The sequence below is a fragment of the Sminthopsis crassicaudata genome, chromosome 3 (genome assembly GCF_048593235.1).
Source record: "Sminthopsis crassicaudata isolate SCR6 chromosome 3, ASM4859323v1, whole genome shotgun sequence".
In the NCBI taxonomy this organism is placed as follows: domain Eukaryota; kingdom Metazoa; phylum Chordata; class Mammalia; order Dasyuromorphia; family Dasyuridae; genus Sminthopsis; species Sminthopsis crassicaudata.
This window is the reverse complement of record NC_133619.1, coordinates 337,843,676-337,860,954: the sequence shown is the minus strand read 5'-3', so window position 1 is coordinate 337,860,954 and position 17,279 is coordinate 337,843,676. Positions and strand designations below refer to the sequence as shown.

The 17,279-nt window shown below is 37.1% G+C and overlaps 1 long non-coding RNA gene across 1 annotated transcript; it reads left to right on the top strand.

Moving 5' to 3' along the window:
- The first annotated feature begins 213 nt into the window (after nt 1-213).
- LOC141559539 (uncharacterized) lies at nt 214-15,290 on the top strand. Its single transcript, XR_012487471.1, has 3 exons — nt 214-387; nt 10,805-10,990; nt 15,042-15,290. It is a non-coding gene; the product is annotated as an uncharacterized LOC141559539 (long non-coding RNA).
- Nucleotides 15,291-17,279: the final 1,989 nt, after the last annotated feature.

Sequence of the window (17,279 nt, the reverse complement as noted above, 5' to 3'; positions counted from 1 at the left end):
TTCAAGGCTCTGGCCCTTTCCTGCTGTGAATTTGGCTCACAGACCAGCATGGGGTCTGCTTCTTGAGATCCTAATAAATAATTCTGCTTTCTATGAGTGATCTCTGAGTAGTCAATTTGGGTGGTCTTCTTGTCCCAAACAGTTGGGGGCTCGTCCCGGATGGAGTCTTTGGGGGAGATGGCTGTGTGCACCCGAACAGGGATGGGCGCCCACAGAGCAGTTTTCTCCATGTTCTCTGACTCTGGGTGTGCAGCCTCCCTCCCCTCTTAGACAATGACCCGAAGTGGAGATACTCAGTGGAAAGCAGAATTGAAGATTGAAGAAAGAGGATAATGGACAAGTCCTGACAGCCAGCACAGTCTAGAATATGTACACATAGCTCAAGAGGTAAGCTCGAATCGGAGCCTGAGGGTCTATTGGCTGAGGGAGAGACAAGCTCTCTAAAAGAAGTGGAGGACTGCTCAGACCCCAAGGAAAGGGCTTCCGAGAACACTCTTGGGGGACTGTTGATGTGAGGGTGACCTACACTGGTGCTGAGAATATGGGAAGGTAGCAGTCCATGGATTTATGTCAGGACATTAGGGAATTCAAGAAAAATAGAACTCTGTGTGTGTCTGTGTATTTATGTTTGTCTGCTTTGCATTTTTTGTTCTGTGTTAAAAGTTGGAAAGCTCATAAGAGATAAGAATTCATACTCAATGTTACAGGCTTAGAGAAAGAGCAGACTGAATTGTGGGAATCGGAATTCATTCAAAGTAGTAATTCTTTCAAAATGGCTCAGATAGAAAGAAAAGAAGTTTGAAAAATCTTTTTTTTTTTTTTTTTTTTTTTTTCCTTTTTCTCTTCCTCTGGCTCTGGCTTTGCAGGAGGAGGGAGAGAAGGGGGAAAATAAGAAAGTTTTGAGAAAATAGAACAGTGGTTATCACTCCTATAAACAAGGAGCCCTGTTATCAGAACTCTGGCTTGTGGGAATCTTGCCAAAATATATATATATATATTTCAAGGTAAAACAATAATTGGTGCTTAACTCTTTCCTGGCTTACTAAAACAAAAAGAAGTGTGAATGGAATATCTAGGTAGATTTTAGGAAATTTCACAAACTAAAGTACTGGTTAATTTTAAAATAACTTTAAATTGGCATATATGTTAAGATTGGAAACTTAAGATTGGAAATAAAAAGTTGCAGATATTGGAAGGGAGGAATAAAAATAGAGTAAGAGAGGTAAATGGCTGAACATCGGGGCTCTCTGACCTGTTGGAGCTGTGGGAAAACTAGGCATACTTCTAAAAAAAGAAAAATCATTATTAGCAAATTTGCTTTCATGGAATTAGAGAACAGAAAGTTTAAGAAGGCTAAACTGGGTAATTGTCTGCAACATTTGATTAAGGGTTTTAAGGACAAAGGTTCAGAAATTTGGCAATTGGTTATTTTCATCTTGTAACTATGCTTGTTATAAATTTTTGTGATTTTAAACTTTTTAACCTGTTGTACCAATTTGTAAGTAAAAGGAAAAAAAAAAACTTGACTATTTTAAACTGGTGGGGAAGTTTTCTCTGAAAAGCAGATTTTCAAAGTCTGCTAAAGAGGAGTAACAGCAATACAATCTTATCTGCTTAATGCCACCTGGGAAGCTTCTGCTAGTGGCCTTGAAGCACTCAGGCAGAAGGAAGGAAAAAAAAAAAAGACTATTTGGTTTGCTTCTGAAACATTGGGTAATTTGTTAACATTATGGGTTATGAATCTTGCAGTTTAAAGTTTAAAAAAAGGGTGATTTAAAGAAAAGGGTCAAAAGAGATTGATTTACAAAAGTAATTAATAGTTTAAATGGAGCATCTAGTCAGAAGAGTTATTGGTTTGGAAGTGTTTAAAGTATGTCAGAGAAGGTTTAAGTAAGCAAGCATTGGGAGGAGAGAGAGACAGAGAGATGGGACAGGAGAATGAAGGTAATTTAAGAAGGACTGATTAGTGGGAGCAAATGATTTCAAGAAGAAATCAGTGGGGAAAAGAAGGAACTGGTTGGCAAGGGTAGTCCCGGAGAGATGACTGTGAGACGGGATGTGTTTTTGCAGGGGGAAAGCAGCAGTGGAAAGCTGCAGCTGTTTTTGGTTGAAGAAAGCAAACTGATAAAGGATCAAGCTGCTCTTACAAGATGTTAATTGATTGAACATTTGTTTCTTTAAATACATAATGGTTTTCGTGTTTAAAGAATGTGATCAGAGGCTGAGCCAAGATGGCGGAGAGGAAACACACGATTCAGTGAACGTCCTCACTCCCTCACAACCAATTAGATAAATTAAGTCTCAAAATTAGCTCAGGACTGATAGATACCACAAGGACTGGAAGCACGACTTACCAGCTGAAGAGAATCTGGAGTTTCAACAGGAAAGGTCAGTTCTCAGGGGAGGAATAAGAAAGACCAGCACAGACGGTGGGGTAGGGGCACACTGCGCCCATTGCGCTGGGAGGGGCTCTGGGATCAGAGAAGCCACTGAGGTAAAGGAATCTGGCACAGGCTGTTAGCTCTTCTCTGCTAATTATTTAGCAGTTCAGAAGAGAAAGCCAAAATATTTTAAAACTCAGATTAGATTTTCCCCGGACCCTGGGGGTGACTCAGGCACCAGGGGGTGTGGCCTCAGCTACCTCCTGAGAATAGTTAAGAGACTGACAAGTGGGTGGATACGGCCCAAGGCAACACACACTGCCTAGCTTAGCTGGAGGGAGTGGAACTCAGCTCCAGGAAGTCCCAGAGAAGCGGAACCTTTGAACTAGGGACCGCGGTTTCTGGCAGACAATTCCAGTTTGAGCACAGGGGCTTTTCACGTCACCTGCTGCAGACATCCACGCCCAACCCGGACACATAGGCTGGGCTTCTTGCTGTCTTCACTATTCTACGCCCTCGAAGCACAGTAGTGCTAATCACCTCTGAGGCACTCCCAGGGAGAGGGTGGGGAACTCTCTCCCAGAGCTCTCTCTTAGCTCAGGCTCAGGAGCCGCTGCATCCATCCCGTCTGGGAGGAAGCTGGTAAAGAAGTAAATAATTTCCTACCCCAGAGACAGACCCCAAAAGATTTTTTTTAAGTATGAGCAAAAAAGCTAGAAAAACTATAGATTCCTTCTATACAGAGAAAGAGCGGGTGTCCAACCCCGAGGAAGTTTACAGCAGAGAATCAGATAACAACCTAAAGGGGAACGATTCCTGCCCCCCATCACATAACTCTCTCCTAGAAGAAGCTCTTAAGAAATTGAGGGAGATCGAAGAAAAATGGGGAAAAGAAAGGGAAGTTATGATAGAGAATAACAATGTCCTGAAATTGGAGTTGGAAAAAATAAAGAATTCACAGGAGATGCAGGGAAACAAAATTAGTGAATTAGAAAAGGTTAAAAAAACACAGGAAAGTAGGATTTCTGAATTGGAAAAGATAAAAAAGTCTCAAGAAAATAGAATTTCTGAATTGGAAAAAGAAAATAATTCTCAAAAAAAAAAAATTAGGGAAATGGAAAAAAACTCAATAGAGCAAAATAATTCATTTAAAAACGAAATTGGGCATTTACAAAAAGAACTAAAAACTGTGAAAGAAGAAAATAACTCCTTAAAAGTCAGGATGGAACAAATAGAAATGAATGATTCACAGAGAACCCAAGAATCAGTCAAACAAAACAAAAAAAATGAGAAGCTGGAGAACAACGTCAAATACTTACTGGGAAAATCTATAGACCTGGAAAATAGATCTAGGAGAGATAATCTGCGGATTATTGGACTTCCAGAAAACTATGACCAAAAAAAGAGCCTAGATTCTATTTTACAGGAAATTATCAAAGAGAACTGTCCAGAGATAATAGAAACAGAAGGGAAAGTTGATGTGGAAAGAATTCATCGAACTCCTTCTGAAATAGACCCTAAAAAAAGAACACCACGGAATATTGTGGCTAAGCTGCAGAATTACCACACAAAGGAGAAAATCCTGCAAGCAGCTAGAAAAAAACAATTTAAATACCAAGGTGCCACAATAAGGGTCACCCAAGATCTGGCTGCCTCCACATTAAAAAATAGAAGGGCCTGGAACCTGATATTCCGAAAGGCAAAAGATCAAGGACTGCAACCAAGAATGAACTACCCAGCTAAGTTTAGCATCTTTTTCCATGGAAGAAGATGGTCATTCAATGAAACAGAGGAATTCTATATGTTTCTAAGAAAAAAACCAGACTTAAACAAAAAATTTGATCTACATCCACAAGACTGAAGAGAAACAGAAAAAGGTACACAGAACCCTTGAGAACTGTAACTTTGTTGTGGGTATATAAAAAATACTCAAGGATAATTTGATTTTACTGATATAAAAGAAAAAAAGGGGGGTGTGGTAAAGGGAAGGAGGTCGGTTCAGAAAAAGGGGAAGGAGTGATAAAAAGAGGGAAACTACATCCCAGGAAGAGACATAGAAAATACACCATATCTGAGGGAACTTAGTGAGGGGGAGAATCATTGTGTGAATCTTACTCTCATCAGAAGAGGCTCAAAGAGTAAATAATTAACATATTTGTTTTTCAGAGAATTTTCTCTCACCTCATTAAAAGGGGGGAGAGGAAAAGGGGAAAGGAAAAGGAGAATAAGTGAAGGGACTTGGAGGGAGGGGGGAGGGATCCTAAAAAAAAAAAAAAAAAAAAAGAGGGAGGGTTGCGCGTCACAAGGGGGGTCTGTAAATTAAATATCGGGGAGGGGGATCAGGGGGGTCAAGGGAAAAAAGTATAATCTGGGGATAATACGATGGCAGGAAATACAGAATTAGTAATTTTAACTGTAAATGTAAATGGGATGAACGATCCCATCAAACGGAGACGGATAGCAGATTGGATCAAAAAGCAGAACCCTACAATATGTTGTCTACAGGAAACACACTTAAAGCAGGGAGATACATACAGAGTAAAGGTAAAAGGTTGGAACAGAGCTTATTATGCTTCAGGTAAAGCCAAAAAAGCAGGGGTAGCTATCCTTATCTCAGATCAAGCAAAAGCAGAAGTAGATCTCGTTAAAAAAGATAAGGAAGGAAACTATATCCTGCTGAAAGGTAGCATAAATAATGAAGCCATATCAATACTAAACATATATGCACCAAGTGGTATAGCATCTAACTTTCTAAAGGAAAAGTTAAGAGAACTGCAAGAAGAAATAGACAGTAAAACTATAATAGTGGGAGATCTCAACCTTGCACTCTCAGATTTAGACAAATCAAACCACAAAACAAACAAGAAAGAAATTAAAAAAGTAAATAGAACATTAGAAAAACTAGGTATGATAGACCTTTGGAGAAAACTGAATGGCAATAGGAAGGAATATACTTTCTTCTCAGCAGTTCATGGATCCTATACAAAAATTGACCATATATTAGGACATAAAGATCTCAAAATTAAATGTAGGAAGGCAGAAATAATAAATGCCTTCTTCTCAGATCACAATGCAATAAAAGCTACATTCAGTAAAAAGTTAGGGGTAAATAGACCAAAAAGTAATTGGAAACTGAATAATCTCATCTTAAAGAATGACTGGGTGAAAGAGCAAATTATAGAAACAATTAACAATTTCACCCAAGATAATGATAATGATGAGACATCATATCAAAATCTTTGGGATGCAGCTAAAGCAGTAATAAGGGGAAATTTTATATCTTTAGAGGCTTATTTGAAGAAAATTGAGAAAGAGAAGATTAACGAATTGGGCTTACAACTTAAAAGGCTAGAAAAAGACCAAATTATAAACCCCCAACCAAAAATTAAACTCGAAATACAAAAATTAAAAGGAGAAATCAATAAAATTGAAAGTAAAAAAACTATTGAATTAATAAATAAAACCAAGAGTTGGTTTTATGAAAAAGCCAATAAAATAGATAAACCTTTGGTAAATTTGATCAAAAAAAAGAAAGAGGAAAATCAAATTGATAGTCTTACAAATGAAAAGGGGGATCTTTCCACCAATGAAGAGGAAATTAGAGAAATAATAAGGAGTTACTTTGCCCAACTTTATGCCAATAAATTTGATAACTTAAGTGAAATGGATGACTTTCTCCAAAAATATAGGCTCCCTAGATTAACAGAGGAGGAGATAAATTGCTTAAATAGTCCCATTTCAGAAAAAGAAATAGAACAAGCTATTAATCAACTCCCCAGGAAAAAATCCCCAGGGCCAGATGGATTCACATGTGAATTCTACCAAACATTTAAAGAACAATTAGCCCCAATGTTATATAAATTATTTGAAAAAATAGGGGATGAAGGAGTCCTACCAAACTCCTTTTATGACACAGACATGGTACTGATACCTAAACCTGGTAGATCGAAAACTGAGAAAGAAAATTATAGACCAATCTCCTTAATGAATATTGATGCTAAAATCTTAAATAAGATATTAGCAAAAAGACTTCAGAAAATCATCTCCAAGATAATACACTATGATCAAGTAGGATTTATTCCAGGAATGCAGGGCTGGTTTAATATTAGGAAAACTATTAATATAATTGACCATATTAATAATCAAATTAATAAGAACCATATGATCATCTCAATAGATGCAGAAAAAGCATTTGACAAAATCCAACATCCATTCCTACTAAAAACTCTTGAGAGTATAGGAATAAATGGATTATTCCTTAGAATAATCAGGAGTATATATTTAAGACCGTCAGTAAGCATAATATGCAATAGAAATAAACTGCAACCTTTCCCAGTAAGATCAGGAGTGAAACAAGGTTGCCCACTATCACCATTACTATTCAATATAGTACTAGAAACGCTAGCCTCGGCAATAAGAGCCGAGAAAGAGATTCAAGGAATTAGAGTAGGAAATGAGGAAATCAAACTATCACTTTTTGCAGATGACATGATGGTATACTTAGAGAACCCCAAAGACTCTGCTAAAAAGCTACTAGAAATAATTCAAAATTTCAGCAAAGTGGCAGGATACAAAATAAATCCACATAAATCCTCGGCATTTTTATATATCACTAACAAAATGCAACAGCAAGAGATACAAAGAGAAATTCCATTCCAAACAAATGTTGAGAGTATAAAATATTTGGGAATCCATCTACCAAAGAAAAGTCAGGAATTATATGAGAAAAATTACAAAACACTTGCCACAAAAATAAAATGAGATTTAAATAATTGGAAAGACATTCAGTGCTCTTGGATAGGCCGAGCGAATATAATAAAGATGACAATACTCCCCAAACTAATCTATTTATTTAGTGCTATACCAATCAGACTCCCAAGAAACTATTTTAATGACCTAGAAAAAATAACAACAAAATTCATATGGAAGAATAAAAGGTCAAGAATTGCAAGGGAACTAATGAAAAAAAACTCAGAGGAAGGTGGTCTAAGTGTACCTGATCTAAAGCTATATTATATAGCAGCAGTCACCAAAACCATTTGGTATTGGCTACGAAATAGACCGGTAGATCAGTGGAACAGATTAGATACAAAGGACAAAAAAGGGTACATCTATAGCAATCTAATCTTTGACAAACCCAAAGATTCCAACATTAGGGATAAAAATTCATTATTCGGAAAAAACTGTTGGGAAAACTGGAAATTAGTATGGCAGAAATTAGATATGGATCCACACTTAACACCATATACCAAGATAAGATCAAAATGGGTCCATGATTTAGGCATAAAGAGGGAGATAATAAATAGATTAGAGGAACAGAGGATAATCTACCTCTCAGACTTGTGGAGGAGGAAGGAATTTATGACCAGAGGAGAACTAGAGATCATTATTGATCACAAAATAGAAGATTTTGATTACATCAAACTAAAAAGTTTCTGTACAAATAATACTAATGCAAACAAGATTAGAAGGGAAGTAACAAATTGGGAAAATATTTTTAGAAACAAAGGTTCTGACAAAGGTCTCATTTCCAAAATATATAGAGAACTGACCCAAATTTATAAGAAACCGAACCATTCTCCAATTAATAAATGGTCAAAGGATATGAACAGACAATTCTCAGAGGAAGAAATTGAAACTATATCCACTCACATGAAAGAGTGTTCCAAATCACTACTGATCAGAGAAATGCAAATTAAGACCACTCTGAGATACCACTACACACCTGTCAGATTGGCTAAGATGACAGGAACAAATAATGACAAATGTTGGAGGGGATGTGGGGAAACTGGGACACTAATACATTGCTGGTGGAGTTGTGAAAGAATCCAGCCATTCTGGAGAGCAATCTGGAATTATGCCCAAAAAGTTATCAAACTGTGCATACCCTTTGACCCAGCAGCGCTACTACTGGGATTATATCCCAAAGAAATACTAAAGAGCGGAAAGAGACATATATGTGCCAAAATGTTTGTGGCAGCTCTTTTTGTTGTAGCTAGAAACTGGAGGATGAATGGATGTCCATCAGTTGGAGAATGGTTGGGTAAATTGTGGTATATGAAGGTTATGGAATATTATTGCTCGGTAAGAAATGACCAGCAGGAGGAATATAGAGAGGCCTGGAGAGACTTAAATCAACTGATGCTGAGTGAAATGAGCAGAACCAGAAGATCACTGTACACTTCAACAACAATGCTGTATGAGGATGTATTCTGATGGAAGTGGAAATCTTCAACATAAAGAAGATCCAACTCACTTCCAGTTGATCAATGATGGACAGAGGTAGCTGCACCCAGAGAAGAAACACTGGGAGGGGAATGAAAATTGTTAGCACTAATATCTGTCTGCCCAGGTTGCATGTACCTTCGGATTCTAATGTTTATTGTGCAACAAGAAAGTGATATTCGCACACATGTATTGTACCTAGACTATATTGAAACACATGTAAAATGTATGGTATTGCCTGTCGTCGGGGGGAGGGAATAGAGGGAGGGGGGGTAAATTGGAAAAATGAATACAAGGGATAATATTATAAAATATATATATATATATATATATAAAAAAAAAAAAAAAAAAAACTTTCAAGTAAACTCTTGAAAAGAACCCAAATCAAATAAATGGTTGCTAGAGGGAAAACTCAAAAAAAAAAAAAAAAAAAGAATGTGATCAGAAATGTGATATACAGTTTGAAAGGGTTATTAAAAAAAAGTTTAACTGATGTTTTTAAGAACTTTTCAGATTCTTTTATGTGAAAATAGGAAGTTTTAATTAACTGTATTGATGCCAATTATTTAGAGAGACTCCAAGGATAATAGTTTTTGCCTTTGTCCTTTTAAGAATGTTTTTGTTATGGGCATTGCGTAGTTTGGGATATTTCTGTGTATTGGGTATTTGAAAAAAAAAAGCAAAATGATTGGTATAATATTCAATTTATGGAAGATCTATTTGGATATATAAGAATTGTGTGAACATTCTGGGATAAATTTCTTATTGTTAAAAGTCTTACAAAATGTAGATGATCTTCTTGTGACAGGAAAAAAAAAAGAGTGACCTTGTCCAAGTCACTATCAAATTGTTAAATTATTTAAGAGCACAGGGTCTGAGAATTTCTCAAGACAAATTGCAATTTGTGAAATGTGAGGTTTAGGTTTGCAGATATTGGAAGGGAGAAATAAAAATAGAGTAAGAGAAGTAAATGGCTGAACATGGGGGCTCTCTGACCTGTTGGAGCTGTGGGAAAACTAGGCATACTCATTGTATAAGTGAAGGGAAAAAGTAATTAGCTCCTGTAAATTACTTGAGGGAAAGAATGGAAACAGTAAAGGGAAGGGATTGGCACACAGGGCATTGGTCACTGAAATTTTGACTAATCTTATGTTACCTAAGAACTTTGCAGTGATTCATGTGCAGGGGCACAAAAGAGGAGATTCATTTGAGATAAGGAGGTGAAACAGCCTGAGAAGAGGAATCTGTAAGTATGGAGGAGATGATGGTGCTAATTCTGGCATTTCTGCCTCCAATGCCTCCACCTTCCCATATCCCAGAAGATAAGCAGGAAATCCAAAGCCTTGGTGCTCAGGAGGATAAAGAGGGCACTGGCTCCTCCCTAATGGCAGAAATGTACTGGTCACAGCAGGTATGAGATATGTACTCCAACATTTACATCAGGGCAGTCATTGGGGTGTCCAAGGCCTATGTGACCTGGTGCTGACTAGGTTTGTGGTACTGGCTTATACATAATAGCAGGCAACTGGTCAGCGGGTGTCCTGTTTGTCAGAGGATGAATAAAGCGGCTTAATGACAAGTCTAAAAGGAGGAAGGCTCCTGGTATCAGGCCTTTCCAAAACATACAGGTAGACTTTACCGAGCTGCCATTGGTGGGGCATCTCAAATACCTGTTGGTCATAGTGGACCATCTGACCTTATGGGTGGAGGCCTTTCCCCTTGCCCTGGAAACTGCCTCAGCAGTTGTAAAAGTACTCCTTGAGCATATCATTCCAGGGTATGGGTTGGTTCGGACCAAGGAACTTGTTTCACAGCTAAGATCCTCCAATCTGTGGCCCAAGCTCTAGAAATATCATGGGACTTACATACCTCATAGCATCTGCCCTCATCAAGTAAAGTGGAAAGGATGGATAAGGAAATTAAACAGCAACTGACTAAATTGGCTGAAACACAATTGTCCTGGACCAAGTGCCTTCCCCTTGCCTTATTAAGAATTAGCCCAAAACCCTGAAGAGATGTGGGATTGTCACTTTATGAATTATTGTATGGTCACCTTTATCCAAAAGGGATTCAAAATTCTTCCTTGGATCCAATATTTCAAACCAAGGATTTGTTTTTAAGGAAATATGTTATGTCTTTACTGTAACATCTGAAAACTTTACACCTAAAAGGGCTTATTGATCAGACTTCTCCCTTAGGATTTCAACAGTGCATGAGTTCTAGCTTGGAGACTGGGTCCTGGTTCGGATGTGGAAGGAGGACAAGCTGATCCTGAACTGGAAAGAACCGTTACAGATCCTCTTGACATAAAATACAACAGTACTACACAGGAAAGAGGGTGGACTCAGAATACCAGAATTAAAGGACCGGTGGACACTCCGAGGGTATGGACTTCCCAACTGAATGCAGAGAACGAGCTGAGACAAACACTAAAAAGGAACTGATGAACTGTGCATGTAAAATCTTGATAGCAGTATTGATCTGGGGTACTTCATTGGGGCATTGCCTAAATCAAACAGGTGAAGGGCTATGGATGGGAGAGAGTAAGTGTGAATGGACTTCTACTCATCAACCAGAGAGGATAGATAGATATCATAGATTGTGGTGAGTGTAGAAACAGATGGAGCAAGTTAAATATTGTTTATAATGATGGGTCAGTGATTAATTGTGTCTATCAGCATTCATTAGGGGATAATGGGAACAAACTGGTGATGATCCAGATGAGGAGATTAACAAGCTATGTGTAGAGAGGTTAATTGAATTTGACCATTATGTAAGTTCTTCATGAAGAAATATATATATATATATATATATATATATATATATATATATATATACAAATATATTTATGAATAACAGGGGGGACTGTGTGGAAAAAGAGTGAAGAACTTACAGCACATATTGATCAGAGACTGTCTATTAAAGTAGACCAAGCCTATGAGTCCTCAGTTTTGGCTTCTCCAGAATCACGTGATTTTAGATAAGGCCTAAACCACATTCCGTTGTCCAACATGGCCGAAGTAGCTGTATATCACCTTGTCTACTACCAACTAGGGGTACAGTAGAGTTATGTGACTAGTCACAACATATAGAGGGCAGGATTTCGGAGGTTCTTTGTTGGAAATGTATAAAAGCTATAAGCATTTTCAAGGCTCTGGCCCTATCCTGCTGTGAATTTGGCTCACAGACCAGGATGGGGTCTGCTTCTTGAGATCTTAATAAATAATTCTGCTTTCTATGAGTGATCTCTGAGTAGTCAATTTGGTTGGTCTTCTTGTCCCAAACAGAATGTCTTCACAATGGGCAAGAGGCCTGGTAGGCAGCTTTGCCAAGAGAGCTTAATTGGCAAAGCATAATCCTACTTCAGACTTCTGCAGAGATTTGGAGTTCAGAATTATTTTTTATAGCAGTCTGAGGCTAGAGCTTCCATTCAAAATTGAATGAGAATCCCTCAATGTTGTTAACCTCCCCCACACACACACCTAGATTTTCAGTTGAAAAGAGAGTACTTAACTTGGAGTTTCAAGCCACTCAAATAGAAATATCAGGCCCAGATCTCCAACTGAATGAGACCACTTAAGGGAGTGTTATAGCTACTGGGAGTGGTCCTGGGCTAATCTTCAACTCAATAGAAGGTGCACCTTCTCCCCACCAAGATTTCCAACAGAATGAAACCACTTAACTGCCCTGAAGGATGGGTTTCTGTCAGAGAAGAGTTTCCGAGTTCACCCCATCATTTTTCAGGGTTCACCCCTGTCAATTATACATGGCAACAACAAGATTATATGATGATTAATTCTGATGGACATGGCTCTCTTCAACAATGAGATGATTCAAATCAGTTCTACTTGTTTAGTGATGAAGAGAGCCATCTACACCCAGAGAGAGGACTGTGGGAACTGAGTATGGAACACAACATAGCATTCTCACTCTCTCTGTGTTGTTTGCTTGCATCTTGTTTTCTTTCTCATTTTTTTCTTCTTTCTTGGTCTGATATTTCCTGTGCAGCCAGATAACTGTATAAATATGTATACATATATTGGGTTTAACATATATTTTAACATATTTAACATGTATTGGATTACCTGCCAGCTAGGAGAGGGGGTGGAGGGAAGGAGGGGAAAATTTGTAACAAAAGATTTTTCAAGGGTCAATGTTGAAAAATTACCCATCCATATGTTTTGTAAATAAAAAACTTTAATAAAAGACAAGAGATTATAGCTAGAAATTCTGATAAGCTAATCAAAACTGACATGTAAATAATTATGAAGTTTTACCAAAGGTCTTATAGAAATATACTCTAAGCCAAAGAAAGTATGTTAATGATGGGCAGTAAGGACCTGGGAAGTAGGACCTTGAGTCAACATTCCCACTAACTTTTAAAATTTTGAGCTGATGACCATACGATATGAATAACAAATTGTGAGGGCTGAGAGCATCTAGGTTAGTGTAGTATTAAAAAAAACCCCACAAAAACCTTGTAACATATTTCTATTATTAACATATTCAATAATAGAAATAATAGCTATCTTCAAACATGAAAAACAGGCATGGATTGAAGTGAATTTATTAAAATTTATAACTATAGCTAGTATCAATATTTAAGCAATGAATTGCCTTTTTTTCCCCCATTCCAATTTTCAGTGTTGACTGTTTTCTCTGACATTGTGAATAGTTTAATTCTTGTCACTTAATACATCTCAAACAATGGTCCTTATCGTGATTTACATAGGAGAAACAAGTAAAAAATTAGAAATCTATCCATATATATGTATATGCATATACAAATGCTATATATATTCATATACACATATGTATATATGGATTTAAGATTAATTGGTAGTCTTATCTACTGCACTACCTAGCTGTTTTATAATATTTTATGGAAGAGAGTCATTCATTTATTCAATGAATGGTCATTAAATATTTGTTATACGCCAAGCATTTTGCTAAGTATTAGTAATTGGTAATTGAGACAAAATTGGAATCTGAAATGATAATTGGGAATAAAGATAAAAAACACTTAACCTTTTTGTCTCAGTTTCCTCATTGTAAAATGAGTTGGAGAAGGAAATGGCAAACAATTCTAATATCCTTGCAAAGCAAACCCATCCCCTTTATACCCATGCAGTCATGAAGAGTTGGACATGACTGAAATAGCAACAACAACCACAATAATAATGAGTGCTCCAAAGTACCAAGTAGCCTCTCAAGGTCTCTTGTTGGGAACCAAAGATCTAATTCAGGCTTTCACTACATAAACTCCCAGCTGAATCTTGTGAAGGACTCTGGATCTGGAGTCAGGAGAACTGACTTTGAATCCCCCCTTTGCTGCTACAGTGGGCCAAGTCCTTCTGCAATCCCTACTGGGTCTGGTTGTTAAAATATGATGTGTATAGTAAGAATTTAACTACGTGAGTGGAAAAATAAGGTTGTAAAATAGAGGAAGGGAAAAAGTTTAAAAACCCCCCAAAAATAGTCAAATGTGAAATAGACATACATCACAGAAACAGTCCCCCCTTTTTTCCTTGCCATTTGCCAAAATATATCTGGTATTTGGGGAGAAAAGCAATTATAGGGAGCTGATACTCTGCTTCTCTGACCTCAGAGACCTTTCTTTCACATTGATGTAGGATCTAGGATAAGTCTTACTGTGAGGGACAGAGAGAGGCGTTTGGCTGTCTACTGATTGCAAATCTTCTTGAATCTGATTTCACATCATGTGTCCTTGCCCAAGTGCATCTTATATTTTAAAAATATCCCTTGTTTGTGCTTGATCAATTTTTTATATCATCTTGATAGCCGAGGTTAGGATAGCTGCCAAGCAGCCTTCTACTTCATTTTCTCACCACCTTTATGACCTTGGGCATTCCGTGTGTCTGGATCTCAATTTCCTCATTTGTAAAATGAAGAGTAATGTTCCTTCCAGTTCTGACATTCTATGATTATTTTATAGATCTGTGATCTGCAAATAGATATTCTGCATTAATAGGGAAGAACATAGTGATTCTCTCCAACTGTATGTATATGAAGTGCATTTCGTTTTGTTATCTCAATGCATTGATCTGTAAGTATATTTTCTTATTGTTCAGTTGTTTTTCAGTTATGTCCAACTAAGTATGACACCCTCCATTTGAGGTTTTCTTGGCAGAGATACTGGATGGTTTGCCTTTTCTTCTCCAGTTTATTGTTCAGATGAAGAAACTGACGCAAATTAGGTTTATTAAGTATAGTAGGTGCTTAATAACTGCTTATTGACTTGATTGACTGAAGGGACTCAGAAAATATATAGTTGTATGAACCAATAGGAAGTTGATGGCTGATGCGATAGGCACAGTACAGTAAGACACAGTACAATTACCTGACAATAAGTTGCATAAATAAGTTAATCCCAAAGAGAGCACATAGTGATATACTATTTTTCTATATTTTCAGGTTCTTCATGGGGAACAAAAGAAAAATAAAACTCTGGGAACATAAGGCAAAATGGTATAGTGGAGAGAAGATTGACTCTAGAGTAAAGGGAACCTGGATTTGAAACCTGGCTTTCATACATAAGGTCTAAGTGTTGTTGGACAAATATTGTATTTGACTTCTGGGCCTCCAAGACTCTATCTGCAAGGTAAGCAAGGTGATTCAATGATTTTGATTCCCAACTGCCACAGATGGACAATAAGGCACCATTCCCCCCATTCAACTGGTCCTGGTTGCAGACCAGTGTCATCAGCCACCATCCTGAGAAAACACCCCTGGGAAGATGTACCCTGGCAATAGCTCCTTCAGATGCTAATGCCCGTAGATTTAGGAAAGAAAATTATAGTCCCCAAAGTCTTTGACACTTTTAAATGATTTAGCATCAGAAACAGATATGGAAATGACCTTTAAAAGGCATTACCCTCTACTTTGCTAGTGCCTCTACAGATTATGGGACCTATCATTTAACTTGGAGTTAAAACTTTCCATTAGAATATGAACTTCTTGAGAGATGGAAATGATTTACTTTTTATCTCTAATGCTTAGCTTTGAACATAGCATATTGCTTAATAAATATTTTTCCATCAATCCATCCATTCAGTCACTTTTAAATTCGATGAATCTCAGAAATCTGGATTTTGAATTCATTCTGGAACAAAGCTATTCCTCTATTCTAGTGTAAAGAATAGCTTCTATTCTTGTCCACTGGCTTCTACAATTAAATGATTTCTTTTACTCAAAGTGCCCCAGCTGTCTTGCACATCTATCACCTTGACTGGAGGAACAAATCCAAAGCCCCCATGAAATAGGTCACATGGTGGCAGAAATAGGAAGTAAGCTGCTGGTTTAACAGAGAATGTCTGAGAATAGGATTTGAATTTCTAGACCATAGCTGAAAATTATAGGAATGAAAACAGTCCGGGCCAGGGATGTGGTGTACCTAACAAAGGCTGGTAAGAATGTACTTGTATTTGAAGTCTTCCAAATCTAGTCTAAGTGGCTAACCTAAACTGAAAATAAAAAATTGGAGAAAATTGTTTAAATGTATCTACCAAATTCTATGTCAGAAAGAAGAGCTATAATATAGGAAGAAGACTAGCAGGAGAAATATCCAGAAATTCAGAGAAGCCCATGATTTTCTAGGTCTACAAGAATAACAACTCTAGTAAACTAGAGATCCCATACAAAAGGGCAAATTGGACTTTGTAGGTATCACTGAGAATTGGTGGGATTAGACTGGCTAGTGGCTCCACAAAGGAACATTTAACTTAAAGAGAACAGGAGACCTAAATTGGGGTAGGGAGGAAAGTGTGCCATCATATATAAAGAAGATACATTCCCATGAGGAAATCCAGGACACACACTTGGGTGAAGATCAACAGAGGCAGAAATAGAAACAATATTGTTACTGTAACATAGGAGTATGATACTTAGACCAAGAAAGAAAAATTGAAAATTGATTGTTTAGGTAAAAACAATGGGAATCTTAGTGATATTTTAGAACCAGTGATACTTAAGGAGAGGAAAGTTTAACAGGCATCTTAGATTTTAGGAAAATAGATTTCAAAGGAATAAAAAAAATGACAAGTAGGATCCCATGGCCCAAGTTGCCAAGCCTGGAGGTCTTGAAAATGATATTCCAAAGATATAAAAAAAATAATTCTGAAGAGCAAGTGAAAGGTTACTTATATGACAAGACCAAGGAGGATACATAGGGAATTCATAGGGAATTCATCAACAAACTTAGATTTTTTAAAAAACACATTAAAAAGAAAAGTTGGAACAACAGGTTTTGCAATTGTCAATGCAATTCCCATGCATATATCTTGTAAATAAAAAGCTATAATAAAAAAAGGGGAAAAAAAAAGAAACACATAAAAAAGAGGAAGAAAGAAAAATAGGGAAACATAGGATGAATACAAATGCCTGGCATCATAAGAATTATTCTGTATTATTCAGGACTGCTAAAATGTTAAGAATCAAGAAAAGTAAAGAGAAAGGTATAGAGTTCCTAGTTATCCTTGGTTTCGAGTCACCAAGCCCAGAGGAACAATCTTAAGCTATGAAGAGAACTGAGCTACCATTGGTAACTTTGTAATATCATGGTCTATAGCAAAAATTCTTAAAAATCAGAGAAAGGCAAGTGTTCCAGTTTTCATATGACTTTGATTCCTGTCATTATGGAAAACTTGACTGAAG